Source organism: Sciurus vulgaris (assembly GCF_902686455.1).
Source record: "Sciurus vulgaris genome assembly, chromosome: 4".
NCBI classification, from domain to species: Eukaryota; Metazoa; Chordata; class Mammalia; order Rodentia; family Sciuridae; genus Sciurus; species Sciurus vulgaris.
Window position 1 is genome coordinate 133,427,563 of NC_136464.1, and position 17,650 is coordinate 133,445,212.

The window sequence follows — 17,650 nt, forward strand, 5'->3', positions numbered from 1 at the left end:
TAGCAGTAGTCACACTTTGACCTAATCCCTGAACCATGCATGCCCTGAACCAGGCCACGTAGAAGCCTCCAATATTGAGTGAGACCAAGAACCTAGAACTAGTGTTTTGGTAACTGGGAGACATGAGGATGGAATCAATCCCTGGCTGCCCTATGAGTTGTAAATTAGAGTCTTCTTATTCAATATGCTTCCTGTCTCTTAGCCATACTTGTTATTCAATTACACTCCGAGAAGACTGATTTGCCATTTCCACTCTGGATGACTGGATATCTGTTGCACGCTATATAAAAATTTTTGATGACTATAAACCTTTATGGTCTGCCTAGACTTCTGGTTTTTCTGGTTTTGACCCACAGTCCTATTGGTACAGAAGCCAAGCTCTAGAATGCAAATAATTTGAGTGAATATGTGTTCTCGTGTTCTCATTGCTTTATTTATTCCAAGCTGGGACCAATTCCAAAAATAATGTTAATGACCTCTATTTTTTTTTTTTTTTTTACCAAGGATGTGGCATTACCAATAATGAATGAGAATAGTAACTTCATATAAACTTTATGGCCTTCATAACAGTGGCGATGTAATCTGTGTGACACAGGTATTGTGGATTGTATTTTTCCAAGGAGTGTCAAGGGAAGTCAAGACCTTTATGATACGTTATCTTGACTTCCTGCTGTACAAAGCATAGTTATGGAATGAAGAAAAATCTCTCTTTTCAGGCCGACATGACTAGATTTTTGATCCTACACTTTAGCTTTTATGAACTAGAAATGTGATGAAATAATGTTCCTATTTTTCATTCATTTTGTTATATTTTTAGACAGAGAATAAAAGAAGTCCCATGATTATTCATATCTTCTAATACCTTTAAGAGCCTGTAATTAACACCATTTTTTGTTCACAAAGAAGTCAGGTATTTTATTGTTAGTTTTTGTCTAAGTGTTGCAAATTAAAATACCCCATGTATTTCATTAAGTACAATAATAGTGGAAAATTAATAAGTGTGTTAGGGCAAATATATTCGTTTTTGAAAGTTCTCGGACTTTTTTGTGCTCCTGACTCTGAAAGATCTTTCTTTTACCTACTCAGTATGACTTTCTTTCTCTCCCTCTTACTGTTACTGGTAACTAATATTTATCTCTGGATTCTTTTATATTGTAGAATCTCTTAATGTTTTTTTAAATGATATTAATCTACTGGGATGAGGTGAACGAGAGAAGAGAAAACAGAAATAAGGAGGACAATTGTGGGGAGAGGGAATGATTTGGGGAATCTGAGCTATGGATGATCCAGTTGTTACATCCTCTATTTATTATTAGATTATTGCATAACACCCACCTGTGTCTGCAGGGTTTTTTTTTGAGAGAATGAATAAGTTAAATTTTATTTTTAAAAATAGGGAAAAGAAAATAATAGTGTACTAGTAGGTGAACCCAGAAATGATGCAAAAAATAAAATGAATATAAAGTATTGCTATAGAGTTTTATACACTTGTTAAAGTAGATCTTTGATCTACTTTATGATCTACTTTAAGAGTGCTAAGAAAAAAAAATAAACAAACTTCTTTAGTGAAAAAGCAAAGTGAAAAATGACTTTTAAAATAGTGCTATAATTTGGCTATGAAATGTGCCCTAAAACTGGACATGTTAAAGTCTTGGTTCAAAACTATTATATCAGGAGGTGATGGAAAATTTAAGAGGTGGGACTTAGCAGAAGAAAGTCAGAGTACAGGGAATGTGACTTGAAGGAGGTACTGGGACCCAAACCTCTTCCTCTTCCTCTGCTTCTTATCTGGCTCTACCCTGGACTCTCTCTGTGGTATGCTGCCTTGCCACTGTCTCAAGGCCAACCAGCCATGGACGGAAACCTCCAAAACTGAGGCAAAATAAACTTTTCCTCTTTTAACATTATCACAGGTATTTTGTCACAGTCATGGAATACTTACTAACACAAATAGAAAACATAAACAGAGAAAAAACCTTTCCCAGAGAGTACTTCTTAACTGTGGTATATAGATATACAGTATAGTATATTTTAAAGAGAAATTTCATCATTTTTGTCCCTTAATATCATTTTTACCTTTGGGTATGGAAATTGTGAATCTTCTTATTGCAGGCAATATAAATATGACTGACTTTTTTATATATTTCTGCACAGAACCACCTATTCCCATCTTTATTATATACAATCCATATAGGAAAAAAATTAATAATAATTAATTCTGTGGATTTTAAATTGTTTAATTATATTTTAATGATTTTTTACATTGCAGAGTATATGACTAGATCAAAAAACTCAATACAGAAGGTCTATGTCTTTTTGAAGTCTTTTACCCAACCACCTAGAAAAATTTATAGAGAAGTTAAGATGTTCCTGGGGTCTTAAGAGAAAGAATCTTTTAAAAGATTATAATAATGAAAATTGAGTTTTAAATAAATCAGTCAATATTTGTCCAAAGAATATTACTCTTATACTTTTCCCATGATAAAGAAAACTGGAAAAAGCCTAAAATCATCCAAACTCCAACTTTCTAGAAATAAGCACCATAAAAAACAAAAGTAGATTCAAACAAACTTCATATATTGATTAACACTCAAAGCAAAATTGACATTATACTTAAAATAATATTGAGAAATATTATTTTAAAAAAAACAGAAATTGAACTGCCATTTTTTTAAAACATTTTCAACAGCAGGGTATATATTTATCTCTTCCTTCTCCACCTCACATTTTTATACTCAGTGTATTCATAAGGATTTCATGTTGTGATGAAATTTTCTGTTGTGATGTCCTTACTTTTATGTACCACATATTTAAAATGCTTTCAATCATATGTATTGGGGTCTTTTAATCACTTTCCTGATATAATTTTAGACATGATTATTTATTTTACTTGAGGAAATACAATTTCTGCAATGAGTTGGTGTTTTCGTTTGTATTCACCCCTTTTCACAGAGGGTAGTCACTTTGAATCTTCTTTTTCCTCGCTGTTCCTTAAAACTATTTATTTCTTTTTGGTGCCTTATAAAAGAAAGACTGTGCAGGCTATAATTTATTCTAGATTTTGGTGAATTCCTTTGAGATCATCTCATATTTTCTTAAGTAATTCTTCCTTTGCTGTGTGTTCTGTCTTCAACTTGTCATTTTCTTCTATCTTCTGCACAGATTTCTTTGTGATTAATAGTTGTTGTTGAATAGTGTTTATGTATTAACGAACTGGGGTGGGAATTTTGACAAGTAAGCTGGGTCCAACTGTATTTCTTATTTGTGTCTGTTGTCGCTCTTTCTCCCTCAGAATATATATGTTTGCATGTACTTGTATATTATAGGTGTCACTTTAGTTTTTCAACTACACTGTCCTCTGGTCATTCACCATCCAGTTAGACTCTGGAAGTAATTATATTCCTTCCCTTTTAACTCCATAGCAGCATCCCAGTGTAGGTTCTACAACAAAGAATTAGGACAATTTAATTGAGATGTAGGGGATTATCTGTGATCCTTTGACAGCTTTACTTGGTGCTGGTTTTATTGGTTTTGCAAATCCATTTCATAATTTTTACATGAACATATTTGATGTTTAACATGAAGTTTTCTTCAATTTTTCAATTTTTAAAGAATAGATTATATTGAAAAAGTATTTACTAGAAAATGTTCCCACAATTGAACTTAATTCTGGAAATTATATGTATAAAAATATATGTATTTGTTTATATATGTGTGTATGTGTGTAGGTATATGTACACCTATATATATTATCTCTCTCTCCATATATATAGATATAGATATAGATATAGATATAGATATAGATATAGATATAGATAAAATCAGGCATATGTAAAGCACACACTGACTTAACAACAGAAATATTCATAGTGAGTGCATAATTTAGACTTTTGCTCATGTTACTCTTTTAGCTAACTAAGAATAATTTCATTTCTTTATTAGATAGATACCCTCTATTTGCCGTGTACTAAACTAGCTACTGTGTAAGTCACAAAGATGAAGGAGGCATAGATGCTGAACTCTATATATTCAAAATGCCACTGTGATAAAATTATCCATATGCATATGCTTGTGGTTAGGAGATGTTATGGTTTAGGCTTAAGAAGAAGGAAAGAGTGCTTATCACATATGATATTGCTTATGACTTTAGATTTAGGAAAAGGAGAGAATTTATATCACAAATGGTGTTACCAATGACTCACACATAAAACAGATGGTAAATCAGAACCGAATGGTATTTAAAAAAAACAGTAAAGACATAACAATAAGATATTTATTTGCACTAGAAATGTGCTCAATGTATTATGACTTAGTGCCAACTATGTGAGTATACAAGAAAACGACAGTTAGAAGGGGGAATGATACAGTAGTAACCAAGTGGAAAGTAATTTGGTGGGATATCCAGGAGAATGAAAGCTGGTGAAATCACGAACACTTATTGGTAACTGGAAGAAATGTTTATATGTATCACTGTATGTGTAATCAAAATACATTTGTAAAGGCTGGGGATGCAGCAGAGTGGGTAGAATGCTTGTCTAGCATGCATGAGGTCCTGGGTTAAGTCCCCAGCACAAAAAAACAAAACAACCATGAAAGGCATTTGTAACCTGTATAAAACTAGGGGCTGGTGTCTTTTATTATCACATCAAATTAAAAAATATATATGTGTTGATCTTCCTAAAGGAAAAAACTGAAACTTCCCAAAGTAAGAGGTAAATATAATTAAATTTATAAACCACCACAACATTTCTTAAAACTCTCTTTTTCTCAGAACTTAGCAAGTGGGTGCCCTTCTGACTTTCTTTTGACTCCCCAAGTCTTTCTGCAGATACCCATGCCTGTGGGTTTAATCTCTAATTCTTTGTTCCTTACCTTCATATATAATTCCTTTCTTCTGGGTGTTGCTTGGGGTGATAAAAATTAAAGTTTTTACAGAAACTCTGCTACTTTGCTTAGTTCATTACCTCTTCTAGCAAAACAAAAGTTTGAGACAGCATCAAGTATCAAAATGTCTCCACTTCCAAGGGAGAAAATCATTTCAAGATTGTCTCATTACTTACTAAACACAGTTTCTGAAACTGGTTTCTCAAAATGCTGGTTTTAAATGGTGTAGATTAAAATATGACTTTTTAAAATTTTGACCAAAATATTGATATGTACACATTCTGAATTGCATGATTATTTGAAAAACAAACATTATCAACTGAGTTAATGCAATATTTTATTTTTGTTAATTGGTCATGATTGCTTACATGCCATAATGAAAGGAGAATTGATCTTAACATGTAAGTGATGCTTTCTTGCCAATTTTTCCAGACCACATGATTCCTCAGTAGTGACCTCAAATTATTCCACACTGAGGAATATTAGTGTAATGAATTTTAATTATTCCTCTTGGTGTTTTTAGAAGTTAAAAATGATTGGACTATTGATTTCAATATAGATATTAAAAATGTTAGTGTCACTTGCATATTATTTTCTTACAATAGAAAAATTAGTAGGATAATTAAGATCACTGTGTGCATGTATGTATAACTACAATGTCCATACATATTAGTGTTGCTCAGTATTCCATTCCTTTTGACATAAAATGTCTTCTGATAACTTGACCTTCTCACCTTATCTATCCTTTCTATTTTTTAAATCCTACCCAAATGATCTTTTTGTTTTAGTGTGACCTAGATATTATTTACATGGCTTTTCTCTGTCTCTTCCTTCCTCTTGTAAATTGTTTTCTACTTGTTTAAAATAAACATCACCATCTTTATCTCCTCAAACTAAACAAATCAGAACAAAATCGGCAATTATCTTTAAGTATTACAGAGACATACTTTACAAAAATTTCTCTTCTTCCTTTGTTATCATTCAATATCTGTGACATTTTTTGAATGGCATCTGATTGGGATCATAAACACAAATATGTAAGAAAATAGAATTTGCCTCTTGGCTTATCAAGCACCTGTCCTAAAGTTCACTCCACTTTAATTGACCTCCCTCAAGCAAGGAACTACTGACTCAGAACTGTATGCATAGTTAAGTTTATTGATTTAACAAGATTGGTTGTCTGGTTTGTTGCACCTGACAGGAGATTAGAAGCTTTCCTGATAGCTTAACACATTGAGCTATAATAAAGAAGTAGGAGATAAGAGAGGTGGATCACCAATTAGAGATTACTCTATGTACTGCAAATACTGTTAGATATCTTAAAATTGCCTGAAAATATCACTCTGTAGATACTGATACCAAATTAATGTTAATAATCATAATCAAGAGTTATAAATAAAGGATATTTTATCATAAATGTCATGTTTAATGATTTTCAGTATTTTATAAAGAAGTGCATAAAATGTATAAAAACAGAATTATAAGATTATGTAGAGTTCTTGGGTAGGTTGTAATACAACCTGATGCAGGAGTTTTTTCTTTATCATTTCTGGCATCCTACATTTTCTCAAATACTTCATAAATCAGTTTATTTCATTTTTAGGTTCAAATTAATAACATTTTTCCTCATAGTAACCCTATACTTACCTCTGTCTAGCATAAAATAGTTGAATCTAGGTCTTTTTAATGAAATAATTCTGAAAATGCATGGTATTGCTTTTAAATAGCACTAACTTTTAAAACACATTATCTCTTAAAGAAATATATTTCTTTAATAGAATTTATTAGCATCCATAATAATTATCCACTATGCCTTTAATTGTTCATATTACATAATGTCCATATTCATTTATCATCCTAGTTACATCTTTCTATATGAATCCCCTTTAAAAATATAGCAGATATGATCTCAAATATTAGTATACTTTCATCTGATTAATTCAGTTCTATACATATAAATATTGTTCAGATTCACTTGATTCTATTCACTTAATTTCATCAAATATCATCCATTTTATGTTGCAATATAATTTTTATATATTCATAGCATATATTTTTATATATTCATATATATCATAGCATATATTTTTGTGATAGAAGCTATATTTTATGGATTTTTGAAGCACTTGGCATATGGTAGGACCTTAAAAATATTATTGGAGAAATGTTTGCATAATGAAATATCTAAGAATAGGGTAGCTTATTTCAGTAGTGTATCACTTTATTACTTTTTTATCTTGCACTCGACATTTTAAATGTAGTTTTCAAGTGATTTTGACTTAAATATGTTCTAGCTGAATCAAAATTCTTGAAATTTATGTTGCAACAAAATACAAGTCTACATTTATTCTTAAAACTTGTGAGCTTGCAAAATTATTGAGATTCTATTAAAACTTAAGTTAGTCACCAATTTTATGAAGAAGCCTTGTCAGCTGATATTTTTAGTTAGGTGAAGAAGCTCCTCACCAATTTCATATTGACTTATTAAATTTAAAATTTGGAAATGATGGTTTCACAACTGTTTTGTGTTGTCTTCATAAACAGGTTGAAAGCTGCTAAATATTGAGAATGAATCCTCTACTGTATATGCACTATTCACTCCACAAGGATAGACCACACAAGCTGAATAATTTACTTTTATGATTTGCATCATACATGTTTATTTTCAGGAAAAGTGTAATCATTTGATATATATCATTGATAACACATAATTTAAACCTTCAAATAGTTTAGAATATTTCAAATACAATATGAATGTAAGAATAATTTATTCACTAAGAGGGATAGCTTTGTGGGATTAAAATTATACTTGCTGAATTAATCTATAAAGTTTCTATTCAACTTTATTCCTCAGAATCTGAAAAAGGATAGAAATTGTAAGCAAATACTGCTACTTGTTTCCTGTTAAAATGCTGTATATTTGAAAGATGTTTGGAACTAATTTTGAAAATATGTGGGAGAATGAATAGATTGCTATTTACTAGTTAGTGAAATTCTGTATTCCATTTTAATAACTTCTCTTGCTATGTGAAAGATTGCCCTGGTCTCAACTCTGTACTAGTATAGAAAGGTGTAAATTAATTATGCTCCCATTAATACCTTCCTTCTTATCCAAATCTATACACTTAGTTCTGATGTAATGCTATTAATGCAGTTCTTTGAGACTATTAACTAATGTCTTAATATCAAACACTTAATGAAACTTACTTTGAGAGACTGTTGTAAATGTTAGTTCAGTCTTCAAACATAGAGAAAGTAGACCATGAATTGTCTTTTAAAATACCCTACAGAAAATTTTTCCCTTAAATCAGAAGGCATGAAAGGTTTCCTGGGAAACCATAAAGGCTCCATACTGATTTGACCAGGTTGTCTGTTATCCAATGACCTCTCCCTAATTGGGGGAGGACCCAGGAACAAAGAAGGAAGAAGGGGAACATCTGGACCAGATAAAGGATAAGGGAAAAGACAAAGCCATTGAAAACAGAATTGGAAACCCTTAATACAGACCGTATCTATTTTCATACTAATTTTCATTCTTTGTAGAAGTCCTTTTGGTGTCTAAACTAGAGACAAAAATATTTCCACCTTCGTGCTCCATCTCTTTTCTTTGATGCACTAAGACAATAGCAGTTGCAAAAGCTTTTGTTCTCTAACACATCCACAACCTCCCTTCAGTTTTTTTCTCATGTTGTGATTTTACAGAGTATCGTTATCAGACAAAGACATGACCACCCATCCACACAATCTTAAATTATATACCATCTGCTAGAGTTTTAAGATCCTAGACACCTATATCTGTCTTCAATATTTGACTTGTCAAAATATGCCTTTTGAAATAGCTGGATTTAAGTGAAGGAAAATTATAAAATTTACAATGTCTTGTGTATAATAGTGATTGTGTGATGTGCTTAATGAAAAAACAGATGGAAAACTTTCATTCCATTTTGGTCAAATACAAATGGTAACTACTTGGTTTTAGTTATGAAATTTAATTTGTGTATTAATTCATTTTGGAGTTCTTACTTCCATAATTGAGACATTCCCTAACATTTCATAAATTGTTATATAAAAACTCCCTTTACTTACAAATCTTAAGCCAGGTTATGAAGAAATGACATCTGATATACTATTTCTAATATTCTTTTTATTATTTCCTGTACCACTAGTATTTCCTTTATATCTTAAAAATATCTATATATTGAACTTCTACAACATGACAAGCATTGTCTGTAACTATACAGAAAACAGAAAGATGGGAACAGTTTCTGTTCTTATGGATTTTAAAATAAAACAGAAGGAGTTTGATAAGTTCCAAAATAACAAAAGATAATTTATATCATACATTGTATAAAACATTAAACATTTTCTAGGCAATTTTATATTGAAATAGAAAATGCTCAGAAAGCCACATTGATAAGTCCAGTTATAATTTAAATTAAGAGAGTGTAGGAACAAATACAATATCAATTATAATTCACTTTTCTCATTGCCAAAGATATGGGAAATGGATAAATTACCAAAAAAATTTGGCTTGAGATTATGTGTATTATAATATTTCTCAAAATACAGGTAGATATGACAATTAAGTCTGTAGAAAATGAGCAAATACAATGAAGAACATTTTCTCAGATAAATACCCATTATACAAAGACCTGTTTCTTCACTCACAAAATATGTAAGGGTTTCATTTCAGGTTTCAGGTTAAGCATGACTGGACTTTATTATGAAAAACTAAAAACAAACAAACAAAAAATCTCCCTTAACCTTGAAAACTTAAGCTATGCTATTTTTTAAATGGACATTTGACAAGCCAATCTCAGAAAACCAAAAGCTGAATGTTCTCTCAGATATAGGATTGCTGAGTCAAAATAGGCAGAGGTGGGGGGTGAGGTGATCACCAGATTGGAATAAGGGGTAATGGGGGGAAGGGAGTGGGAATGGGGATGGGAAAGACAGTAGAATGAATCGGACATAACTTTCCTATTTTCATATATGAATATATAACCAGCGTATCGCCACATTACGTGCAACCACAGGAATGGGAAGTTATACTACATGTATGTATGATATGTCAAACTATATTATACTCTCATATATAACTAGAGTACAAATTACAAAAAGCTAAAAATAAAATATAAAAATGACATTTGAGATATAGTATTGTCAATAAAACATTTCATATATTTATTCTAAAATAAAGATGGAATGTTTCTCACACCAACTAGAAAGTGTAAGAAATAAAAGATAAAGAAATTTTAGTAAACAATATAAAATGGCAACAGAAAGGAAACTTGACCAACTCATTTCAAAGTTTTTCCATGAATTAGAGATTTAAGATACATTCCATAGATAATGTACAGCACTAATAAAAAAATAACATGAATGTTCTCTTAAGGGTGTTGAGCAGACAGGAAAAATGAAGAGGGTATCCCTGAGGGACATGGAGATAATAGATTTTCTCTTTTCTCCTCAGCACCAGCACGTATGTGCCAGGAACCCAGCTGATGTGTGTGTGTGTGTGTGTGTGTGTGTGTGTGTGTGTGTGTGTATGTGAGAGAGAGAGAGAGAGAGAGAGAGAGAGAGAGAGAGAGAGAAAGAGAGAGAGAGAGAGAGAGAGAGGGAGAGAGACAACATGTACTTCCACTGAACTGTCAGGTTGTAGAGTGTTCTACTGAAGCAACAACCCAAAATGAAAGTATTAAGCCTTTAACCACTAATGTGGTGGTATAAGCAAGAGGCAGAAACCATGGAAATGGTTTCCGGTTTGCTCCAAGGCAAGCACATTTGTTGAGGGCCAGATGGAAGAGCACAGATATTAGGTTTTCTCACAGTTGGAAAGGCCTAAAGAAAAGACTCTGGCAGTTCTAAGGACTCTGAAATCAGGAAGAAGGGGAGAGGAGAAGCTAAAAGTAGAAAATGAGTGGGTCCTAAGTGAAAATGGGGGAAAGTTTAAGATTTCTCCTCCTCCTTGATAAAGACGACCCAACAGATGGTCCTGAAGTAGAAGGAACAAGACCTCAGTTGGAGACCTAGGAAACAAGGAACAAGGGGCTAGGAATGTAAATGTGTGTGAGTGTGGCTGGCCAGAGGGCCTCAGGCTCCCCTGAGACGTTAACTCTCCTGAGAACTCCATGTGCACAAGTTGTGTGTGTGTGAGGTTTTGTTATGTGCATTGGGAATGTTCAGGGACGGGGAGTGTACATGTCTATTAAAAACAAGTAACCTAAGATTTTGGGCAACACAACCTGACTTTCACTAAAAAAGAAGACAATGTTTTTTGAGTGAAGTGTTACTGGAGAGGCCCTAACTTAGATAACTTAATCAAAGTATGTTCTCTCCCTTGTTGCAGGACATAGTGAGGAGTCTGGCTGCTCCTTCAAAACCTATCTGTGCTTTTTGAGGACTGACCATAGGTAATTCAAAAGGCTTTGTGTGGTGGGCCTCACAGACAAGGTCCCTGTTCACACACACACTCCATCTCATATTCTTTCTTCCTGTTCCCTTTTCCTCTCCCTGTTCTCAAAGTACAGAGATATAACAGGAATGGAAAATTAATAAAATTACTTTTGATGGAGGCACAAGCCCCTGTTCATAAGATTCTTTTCAATCCTGGTGTCTTCTATATAAATGCTCTATTAAAACAAGAAATAAAAGAATCCTAAGAAGTTGAGCAGATTCCCTTCTAAAGCCAATACTGCAACCACCATCTTTTTAGGTAAGCACATCCAAGAGTTTATCTTCCTGAATGAAAATTTGGTGGTATGTGTTTGAATGGCTTGAGAGAATCATTGAAGCCCATGTCAATTAAGAGGCTGTATCAATGCTATGTAAAGAGGTTGCCTTCAGTCATTAAACATGAAGAAACAAACAGTTAAGATACATGTGACAGAATTTGACATCAGCTGGAAATGAAGGCATAAAGGAGAAAAGATTCTTGCATATGGCGAGAAATGGCTCACCAAGACAACAGAAGAAATTATGCCATCAACAAAACGAAAACAAAAGGTGTTTATCTGCTGGAAGACATGCTTTACAAATATGTATGTTATATTCATGCTACTGGCAAAATGTCAGTTGATATCTGAATGTTATTAGAAATTTGGAATTGTCAGCTGATAGTAATGGCACAAATATTATAATTAAATCTATCCTTCAAGATAAAAAAAAAAAAAAACTCTAGAGATCTGTTGCACAACATCGTGCTTATAGATGACAATACCATACACTTAAATTTGTTAAGAGGGTCAAACTGGTGTTATATGGGGTTTATTAAGTTAAAACTATAATAAACATAAAAAGGATATTATAAAACAATGCAGAGAAGTAAAAATAACAACATAAAAGCCATCCATTTACTACTACCAATATCAATCAAACATTGTTTTAAATTTTACTTCTCATGATTTTTAAGGGTGATACATTTGAATATATCTCCCTATTTTTCCTGCTTTCTAACTTTCCAAACTAATTGTCAGGCAGTTGATATGTAATAATTCCACCCATGTATTTTATACTTTTAGTACAAATGTAAGTATGGAAAATAATAATTGATATCTTTAATATTTGATATGTGCATATAAATAACATTTTCTTTATTATTTTAAAAGTTTATGTTTTATTCCAAGTAAGTATAGTGTTCGTTTGCCATGAACTGTGTAGATTTTGCATGCATTTTTAGGTTGGATTGCTGTGTAAACTTGTTGAGCTTAATATACTTCAACTGCTTATTCAATCAGACATAGATAGATATTTAGGTTATTTTCCTTTTTGTTGTTATTTATTGTTATAAAACTTTGCACCTGTTCACAAGTATCTTCATAAAAGTAGAATTGATGATTTTGCATCTTATCAATTCCTTTAACATATAAATGTTAACAAATTGATCCTTTAAATATATGATCAAAATTTGTATTTCTTAAGTTAACATGTGAGAGTACACAACTCCCTTCAATTGACAAAATTCCACAAGTAGAGGGCATTTAGACAAAAGAAAGAAACAAACTGTATCAGTTTGGTAGATATCCAAAGATTCATTCAGGCGTGTAAGAGTATAGAAATGAAATGTCCTCTGAAAATTTCATATGTTGGAAACATGATCCAATGTAGCAATATTCAGAGTTGAAACAAATGCAACAGTGGATTAATTCCTTTAAATTAATAATTTGAAAGGACTACTGAGTGGTAACTATAGACAGATGGGGCATAGCTATAAGAGTTAGTTCCTGGAGACTCTTGATTCAGTTGCTGACATACAAGCTTGAGTACAAGAACATCACAGTTACCTTTCTGCTCCTATGGCCTGAAAAGGTAACTGTGGCCTAACCGATAATTTCTGACAACTAAATAATTCTATCTGCCCTTTTCTATTCAGGGATCTATAAAAATCTGACAGCATAGTACCATAGCATCATCTCTCACCTTTATCCCCTGCCTAAAGATAACAGCCACCTCAAAGTTTTCAAGCACTTTTCTTTCACTAAAGCATAAATATTTCTTTCCAGGGAAGTTCTATACCTCAGACTCCTTAACTGGAGGCTCGCTTTTGAATCTAAGCTTCAATTAACTAACCAGACAAGCTCTCAGAGTCATTTTCACGCGCTTGCATGTGAACACCCAAGTTCAAATTGATTATAGACCTCATCTTATATTTAATCTTCCCAGGTATAACGTCTTTATTATCCATTCCCATGAATACTTCTGCAGAAGCAAGCTATCTGGCATCTCTGCCTCCTCTCAGAACTGACATTACAGTTTTTACTCTGGGTGTTGGTGGGATTAACATTCATTGGGGGTCCTGAGGCAAAGAAGTTGATGGAATAGGGTTTTGAGTAAAATGAGCAAACACTAAGCCAGTTACTGTTGAGCCCTGGAAAGGTCTTATGCTGGGTATAAAGAATTCATATAGCCATCTATGGTCAGCAAGATCTTGACCCATCCTGACAGATGGCACCACTGATAGAAGAAAGCTAAAGGTGCTAAAGAGGCTTCTCACGTGTTCCCAAGAGTGAACTCTAAGAATCTCAGCTAACTCTTACAGTAGATAGGTACAAGGTCGGTTTTGACTAACTCGGTCTTAATACACCTGGCAGGAGAGTATAACCTAAGCACAATCCAACGTAGACTTCTAAAAAGAAAAACAATTTTTTTTTTCTTAAAGTAACTTGAGATATAAACTTGTTGTTAGTCTTACCAAAAGTAAGTAAAGGTGTAGGCTATAGAGGAAAGGTTCTTGGGTGGGAATGCCTAATAATAAAGATTACAAAGAATTTGAGAGTCACAGGTTTGTCCTAAGTCATTTTGATCTCATAGATTTACAAATCTTTCTAACCTCTAAACCTTTCTAATCTGTCTTTGAGCACACACCCACCACAGGAACAAAATAATTCAAATTTTGGAGACGGCACCAGAAGATCTCAAAAGTGACTATCTCCCAAATTAACAAGGGAATTACAACTCCTAATAGAACACTTGGAATGTAGCCTTTGAATCACCTCTTTAAAAGCCCCCTGCTCCCCTTAAGCAGAATCACACCCTATGGGACAGGAGTCCCCTGTGCTTCTCCTTTGCTAACAAAGCAATAAATCTTATTTTTCATTCTTCTAGAAAAATAAATAAAAAAGAATTCTTATAATTTTATGTTGTTGAATCTATTTTAAACATAAGTTTAACTTTCTTATACTAGAAATAGTGCTTAGTCACACTTTACACAGTTTCCAGAACTAACTTACACTCAAATGATGGTGGTCAGTGATCCGAGATAAGAACTTAGAGGCATCTCTGTACCCAACAGACTTGGTTACCTGCATTCCCACTACTTCCTTGAAATTGACCCTTAGGCATTTGCTTGCAAATTTAAAAAGACCCATATTTTATTGTCTTACATAGAATGCTAGTTGCCAAACTTCTTTTCTCCTTGACTGAATCTTTATTTCTGTCTTGCCTGACTCTAGATGATGATTGCCCTCCATATGATATTCTCTTTGCCCAGAATCTATAAGTCAAATCTTCACACTACTTCCTGTCATGGTCTATTGAATTTGTACCTTTCACCTGAAGAACTAGGGGCTGCTCTAGGCCAGGTTTTCAGCAGGACATGTTGGGAACACCAGTCAGGTTCTTAGCACCACAGGGACAGTCAGGCAGGCATAGACTGGAGACAGGTCAGATGAAAGTCACAAAGTCTTCCAGTATAAAAACAAGTTTCCCACATGAGGGAGCCCTGATCATGGGTTGGACAACTAGACCTTAGGCCATCTGTCAGGTAAGAGAAGCATCTTGTGAAAGACACCCTGTGTATACTCCCATAGCCAGCAACCTTTGATTGACTATAAGAGCAGCATTGTTGGTCACTCTGGTATTGAAAACCCCAGTTTAGCTTGGGGGACTTAAAACACTGAAGTGAGCTAATTTCTTCAGAAAGGTAGGAGAGATTGGTTTTACATCATTGGATTTTTAAGCTAATGTGTAGATTATGTTTTGAATATTTCTGTCCAAATGTACCAATTATAAGCCTCAGGATCCTAGTCCTTCAGAATCAACTTTTTAACCTTAGCATATGAGCTTTGGTGAGGTTGGGGTTTTAAATGAAATTACATTTGTGTTATACTTAATGTCAGATTTGGAAATTCTTCAGTCATGTCTATTTACCTATTTCAAGAAGAGAAGAAGATTTTTGTTTGTTTCTATTTTCTAATACTGGCATGGAAGCTTTCTGTTTTTCTGCCTTTGCCTTAGATTGGGAGTTTAAAGATTTAAAATTATTTTAAAATTTGTTTATGCTTCTAACTGTCAGAAAGAGTTAGGAATACCCTTTAGTCTTAATAAAAGTTTTGGTGTTCCTATAAATAATTATACCTGAACCAGTTCAAGCTTTGCTGCAAGGTGTGACCTCAGCCCCTTTATCCATTGGTGACAATGTGAGTAATGTGATTTTATATGTCAATGGTTACTATTGAGCAAATTTTCCCCAGCAAGGAACTCAGTAGATTCATAAAATATGTGAACAATCCAATGTCAATGTTTTTCCTTGAAAGATTTTTTTTGGGGGGGCCCACTTTTGATACTAATTTTTGTACTAGTCAATGGTCCAGCAAGAAACAAATTTAAATAAGCTGAATGAGGTTCCTTTGATGAAGAGACTACCTAGACAGTTTAAGGGAAGCAACAAGGAATTTTGGAGCTCCTAGAGACTAGTGGAAAGCTCTTACCATCCTAGGTAGACATAACGTTGTTTAAGCAAGCATTGGTACTAGTAACTGAAACTATAATGGAAAAGCAATGAAACTATCTGGAGGTGGAGCTCCTTCAGATATTATGCCACCTAGGGTTGAATATGAAGAAGAACTAGCCCACGTCATTTCGTCCTGCCTTCTATGTATGGCTGGTGTCTATTACTCACCAAATTCAACTGGATGTTAATAAGCAAAAAGCCTAGAAGTTGCAACTCATAAAGTCTGCTTCCTGGATTACAGAATAGGACATAGAAAAGCAGAAAAGGGGTCCAGCCGGTGAAGTAGTATGAATGGAATTAATGGCACAATGACATTTCACTGTACTTGAACAATTTTTTTCTTTCTTTTTTTTTACTTATTTATTTATTTATTTTTGGTACTGAGGATTGAACCTAAGAACACTTAACCACTGAGCCACATCCCCAATCCTTTTTAAAAATATATTATTTAGAGACAGGGTCCAGCTAAGTTGTTTAGGGCCTTAGTAAATTGCTTAGGCTGCCTTTGAACTTGTGATCCTCCTGCCTCAGCCTCTTGAGTCACTAGAATTATAGGTGTGTGCCACTGAACCCAACTGAACAATTTTGCAAAATAATAATATGTTCACTTTTGCATCACAGTCAGATTACTTACTTCTTGATATATCTTCCATCTTTGGGTTGTATTGTGTGCATGTGCATGGTTGTTGTGTGAGGAAAATAGGGCGCTGTTGACATGTCATAGTTATGACCTAATGTATTAATCACAATTCTTGAAGATCTTCTCAGAATGATTTGATACACTGCACTAATTTGGGAAGATTTCTTTCTATTCATTTCTTGCTGTATGTCTGTCACTCTAGAAGTTTTGACATTGTACTTCTAAGTTAGTCCATTTTCACACTTCTTTGAATATCATTTTCATTTTCCTGAAATATATTTTCACATTTTTAAAAATCAAGAATTCATAAGACATAACATTCTTAAGTATATGTGAATAAAAAAGAGTCTTGATTTAGCTGGCAAATGAGAATTATCTGTTCAGAAATATAATGCTAGAATTAAAGCTATTTCATCTCACACTTGGAGGCACCACTTCAATTTCTCATGACCTTCTGTGTTATTATTGAAAGGGCAGATGTCAATCAGATTTTCAATGTGTGCAGATGAGAGTTATTGTTTTCTCTTTATAACAATTTGTGATCCAATCTTGATCATTGGTGTTGCAGATGTCATCTGTTGCTATCTATGTCCACTTCTTTCCTCATGGATGCTTCTTTGCCTTTTGTTTCCCAAAAACTTAAAAACTCCTGTATTTTGTAAAACCAAAGATTTCCTCGTATTATTATTTTTTGATTAATTGGATGAAAATAATAAAATAGCTTTATGGGTGGACAACCAGTGGTATTACTACTCATCTTTTTTTATTGATACTGTAATTCTTGAATTTAGATCGTGTTTTTAATTTTTGTTATGTTTTCTTTTCTTCCTTTTTTAATTAGAGCATTATAATTATGGATAGTAGCTGAATTCATTTTGACAAAATAATACAAACAT